Below are 5,711 nucleotides of genomic sequence, written 5' to 3'. Positions count from 1 at the left end.
AGTGCTTTTTGGAGAATAGAGTAATTATGGGGCTCAGCATTGGAGCACTGAAAGCTCCGTGAGTTGCAGTGACAAAACCCCCATGAAACAAATACAGGGAGAAATGTTGGATTTTCCCATACCTAAAAAAGCAAAAGCACTACATTTTCTAATACATGTTTTCAACATGTACGTGCAGGGTAAATTCCTACAGACTTTGAGAAAAACATTATGATCCCCATTCTAAAGAAGGCAAATGCTACAAGATGTAAAAAATTGTAGGACGTTCAGCCTAGTTACTCACGCCTCTAAAATATTAACTTCAATTATCCTAAAACGCATAGAACAAAAAGTCGAAGCTACACTCTTCGAAGACCAGTTTGGATTCCGGAAAGATAGAGGAACCAGAGAAGCAATATTTGCTCTAAAACTAATAATAGAGAAACGACTAGATAAGAACCTGAAAACATACATAGCTTTCGTAGATGTAGAGAAAGCCTTTGATAATGTTAAATGGGATAAGATGTTTGAGGTACTCAAAAAAGTAGGAATAGACCATAAAGATAGAAAAATGATATGGAACCTGTACAAAAACGAGGCAGCAGTTATCTGTGGACGGACAAAACAAGAAGAGGTGCAGATACGGAAAGGTGTCCGACAAGGTTGCGCACTGTCCCCTGTTATCTTTAACGTATACATTGAAGAGGCGCTGAAAAAAGTAAGGGAAAATTCACAGACAGGTGTAGTAATTCATGGCCAAAGAATAGATATGATAAGATTTGCCGATGATATAGCTATCCTGGCTGAAAGTGAAGAAGATCTTGTAGTCCTACTGAATAGAATGGATAAAGTTATGGGTGAAGAATATAATATGAGAATTAATAAATCAAAAACAAAAGTAATGGCATGCGACAAAGAAGATCAAGTGAAAGTCCAAGTTCATGTAGGCAATGAACTGCTTGAACAAGTTGATAAATTTACTTATCTGGGCAATAATATTACCAGGGATGGAAGGAGCAAGGCAGAAGTGAGACGTAGAATAGCTCAAGCAAAGGCTGCTTTTAACAAGAAGAAAAACATATTAACATCTAAGAGCATCAGCCTTGAAATCAGGAAAAGATTTTTGAAATCATAAGTGTGGAGTGTGGCATGCTATGGGTGTGAAACATGGACTCTCGGGACAGAGGAAGACCAGAAGCTGAATTATATTACAAATGCAGTAGCACATGCATTCTATTGGATACTTTTGTTATGTAAATAGCATTTCACATGAAACATGACCTAGAAACGATGGTTGTTCGACGCATTTGACAATGTCGTACCAAATACCGATATGCATTTAAAATGTGCTGCTACTGCCATCTGTAGCGGGACTTTGAATTTCGCCGCGCTACACTCGTTCACTCAGATATAAATTATACCGTCGCAGCGGTATGAGCGCTCCACGGCAGAGAAAATATATAAGAAAATGAGGGTACAAAAACTGTAACTCCTTTTGTTTTCTATCCAGCTTTTGTCTCTTGATAGCGGAAGCTTAACTTACTTATTAGCTAGTCTTGGTCGGATTAAGACGAAAAAACTCATTGATGTGCAGACGTATTGTGGAGGTTGGTATGAAATTCGGAGGATGGAAGTAGCAACGTAAAATAAATTGCATTCAATACCAAGATGGTTTTGATTTGTATAAATTAGTGATTCCTGGACGATTACAAGATTTCGGAGCAGCTACTACTTTTCACGCAGAAATGAAGTAGGAGATTTTTGAAGACCTGGACGCCGCACGAAAGAAGACATGTTAACATGGTAAAGGATGAACTCTTATCTACGCCATTTTCCCCTGTTAATCACATTTTCTTATTCTCTGTTCCCTTTCAAACAATTTTTGTAGTGGAAATTGACTTTTGCTCAGAAACGCCACAAGGACCACCCCAACAATAGGTTATCCGAATCACGAAGTCCGATAACTTTTCTGAAATACGAAGTCCGATTTGCATTTCATTCTTTCCCTTTTTCACGGTCATTAACGATTTTAAAACCCTCTTTTTATTCAACATTTCTTCCCACATTTTCAATCTTATCTTTTCTTCTCACTTTTTTTTTTTTTTTTTTTTTTTTTTTTTTTTTTTTTTTTTTTTTTTTTTTTTTTTACCATCACAACTGGCTCCCGCGACAGGACGCGATCTTCGGATGTGTCGTTTTTGAGCAAATTTGAAACTTTAATTTATATTTTTTCCCAGCAGAGAATAACCAAAAATCCTGAAGTTTAAATGCTAACTAAAGGACCAACTTTATTGTACCTAAGCAAATGGTTATACAACAATATTGTGACGCTGCAGGACAGAAAATTTAATGGTGAGTCACACAATTATGTTTCATTCAAACATTCAATAGCCAACTGCAGAATCCATTTTTCCCTTTCCACACATCCTGTAGTTTTCTTCTAGATTTTTCCAAAATTATCTATCTCTATTGTAGTTTGTAGTACTTATAGTATTGTTGTAGCATATGAAGATCGTGAATTTGACCGCCAAACAGTCATTTGTTATGAAGAATTTTGCCCGCCCTGCTGCATCTTTCTCAAACCATTGTTGCAATAGAGCAATCATTTACATTGACGAGAAAATATTTCAACCTAAATTTGAGTTAAATCTTTATTAATCAGACTTATATTATTCCCTTTTTGACTTACGATTATACATCCTATTACAATGGAACGCGGTAAGGTAGAGATAGTTTCGGCAGATGAGTTAAGTGAACTAGATTCATCGTTCAACCAACAAGAAAGTCCGCGTTTCCCTCCATGGACGAGTTCACAGATCAATGCAATGATTTTGCCTCGAACTCGCAACATTTGTGATAATACACAGATAGCGACTTTAAATGACGAAATGTGGAATGGACGCGAGACTAGACCAGCAGCGTCACTTAACATCAATGTCAGAACCGAATGTGGCGCAAATTCAGCAATGTAACACAAATCGGGCACAGGAGACTGACAAACTGGACCATTAGAGTTATTTGCAGACATGAAACGAGACGATAGTCAGAAAATTGCCATATTAAACCATATTGTGATCGAAAATTTTGAACGAACGACAAAACAGATGACAGAATTAAATACCACCACTCAACAGCTCAGCCAGCGATTTGAGACATTGTCTGACCGAGTCACTAAACAGGAAGAAACTTTGGTTATATTCACACATGAAACAAAAAACAATATCACCCGATGTGCGAATCAGTTAACTCAAATAGTTAACGTGCAGCAGGAAGTGAACACCCGTGTGGAAGAGTTATCTCAGGCCCACACTTCAGCTAGCTCCACCCAAGAAAAGCTGACTGAAGAAGTGGGAAATATTACCCAACAACTCACAATGGTAGTTCTTGAACAAACCCACCTCAAAGAAAAGATAGAGAAATTAGAAGACCGAGCGGACCTCGCGTCACTAAACAACGACACCCACATGGCCGAAAGAATTGTACATGAATGTAAATTGTGTGACGACTATTTGGACAAAAAACTTGAAACAATTACACAGGACATACTTTCAAAAACAAAGAGACATGTTAAAGACGAGACAAAACACATAGAAGACGAAGTGACAAAATTACGAGACAATGTTGTGCCGTGTTTGGCGATTGGTGCAAACGCATCGTCAGGGAACGACAAATCAGCTAAAACCATGGCTAATGACACAGACAGAACACCTATTGTGGAATCACCCATTTCCAATCAAAATTACAATGTGCCGCTTTCTTTTCCACCAAACGAGCAATATTACGGTACAACACCTAGAGTAGCAAGTGACACAAACCACATCAACATGTTCTCACCTCCACATATTTCTTATTTAACAACGAATTTTTTGAACAGACGGACGGTGTCGCCGTGGGTAGTCCCTTATCCCCTCTGGTGGCCAATTTATTTATGGAGGACTTCGAGGAGAAGGCGCTTGAATCTGCTGACTTGAAACCCACGGTATTCTGGAGGTATGTTGATGACACCTTTGTAGTTTGGCCCCATGGCGAAGACAACTTGCAAGACTTCTTAAGACTTCTGAACTCCCTCCACGATCAAATAAAGTTCACAATGGAAGTTGAAAAGGAGGGATGCCTTCCATTCTTGGATGTTTTGGTTCGGCGCAGAGAGGATGGAACTTTGGGATATGAAGTGTATAGGAAGCCGACACACAGCAATCTGTATTTACGTGCAAATAGCTGCCACCATCCTGCCCGGACAATGAGTGTTCTCCGAACTTTGACTCACAGAGCGCATATTATTTCTGACGAAAGCAGTCTGTAAGATGAACTTTCCCACTTACAAAGAGTGTTTGAAGACAATGGGTACTCTCCACAATAAATACAGAGGGCATTGAAAATGAAACCGAAAGAGGCCACAAAGAAAGCATGAGAAGATGAATAAACCTTTAAATCGATGGCCTTCCTGCTATATGTGGGTAGCCTTTCATCAAAAATAGGACGCGTTCTAGGCAGACACAAAGTAAAAGTGATTTTTCGTCCTCCACATGATTTGCTGCTCCGAAAATCTGGAGTTTACAAAATTCCATGTGAATGTGGCCTTTCTTACATCGAACAAACAACTCGTACTGTCCAAGGAAGATGTACAGAACACCGGAGGTACACACGACTTTTACAACCTAACAAGTCAGCAGTGGGAGAGCACTGTATTGTTAATGGTCACAGTATGTTGTATGACAACGTCGAAATTCTGGCAACTACATCATCCATTTGGGACCGATAGTGAAGGAGGCAATTGATATCCACTTGACGACGAATTTAATTAATAGAGATTGTGGTTTCAATCTTGATAAATCATGGAATCCGGCACTTGCTGTAATAAATTCGCAAAGACGTCACAGTGCAGCTCATGATGATATATCGATATGCCAACACAGATCAATTGCGGAATCGTAGATACAACTCGCGCACTACGCACGCCTCTGCCGCCGACCAACGTCTCTGGCGCATTTGCATCTGTGGCCGCATGCGCAGTCGCGCGGTAAAACAGTATAAAGGGACGAAACGAGCACTGGAGCGGGTACTCGCTTCGGCGGTACATATACTAAAATTGGAACGATACAGAGAAGATTAGCATGGCCCCTGCGCAAGGATGACACGCAAAATCGTGAAGCGTTCCACATTTTTGTCCCTCCCCTCGCTCCTGGTTTCCAGTACTTGGACAACATTACACACACGGAACTCAATGCCCCTATCACTACACAGGATCTCCTTGTTACACTCCGCACCAAACGCAACACCGCTCCTGGTCACGATCGTGTCACCTACCGTCACCTTCGTGAAGCTCCTGTCTCTTTCCTCTCCACCCTGGCCAGGCTCTACAATGTAGTCCTGTCCACCGGTTACTACCCCGACCTGTGGAAAACCTCCCGTATCCTCATGTTCCTTAAACCTGGCAAACCGCCGTCCGCCGTCTCCTCCTACCGTCCCATCAGCCTTACCTCGGTCTTCAGCAAGGTCCTGGAATCTATCCTCACCCGTCGCATCCACCAGCATCTCCGCCAGCACCGCCTCCTTCCCGTCACCCAGTGTGGCTTTCGGCCGTCCTTCTCTTCCGACGACCTTCTCCTTCACCTCACTCATCTCCTTTCCGAACAGCTTAATTCCTCTCCCTGGACCTCGAACATGCATATGACCGCGTATGGCATTCCGGTCTCCTCTTCAAGCTCCAAACCTTCGCCCTTCCCATTAAC

At 41.2% G+C, this 5,711-nt stretch overlaps 1 non-coding gene across 1 annotated transcript; it reads left to right on the top strand.

Moving 5' to 3' along the window:
- The first annotated feature begins 5,038 nt into the window (after window positions 1-5,038).
- LOC124741125 lies at window positions 5,039-5,145 on the top strand. Its single transcript, XR_007009919.1, has one exon. It is a non-coding gene; the product is annotated as a U6 spliceosomal RNA (small nuclear RNA).
- Window positions 5,146-5,711: the final 566 nt, after the last annotated feature.

This window comes from Schistocerca piceifrons, unplaced genomic scaffold (genome assembly GCF_021461385.2).
Source record: "Schistocerca piceifrons isolate TAMUIC-IGC-003096 unplaced genomic scaffold, iqSchPice1.1 HiC_scaffold_1870, whole genome shotgun sequence".
Classification (NCBI taxonomy): Eukaryota; Metazoa; Arthropoda; class Insecta; order Orthoptera; family Acrididae; genus Schistocerca; species Schistocerca piceifrons.
Note: the sequence above shows the minus strand (reverse complement) of the source record. Positions and strands in the feature narration are given on the sequence as shown.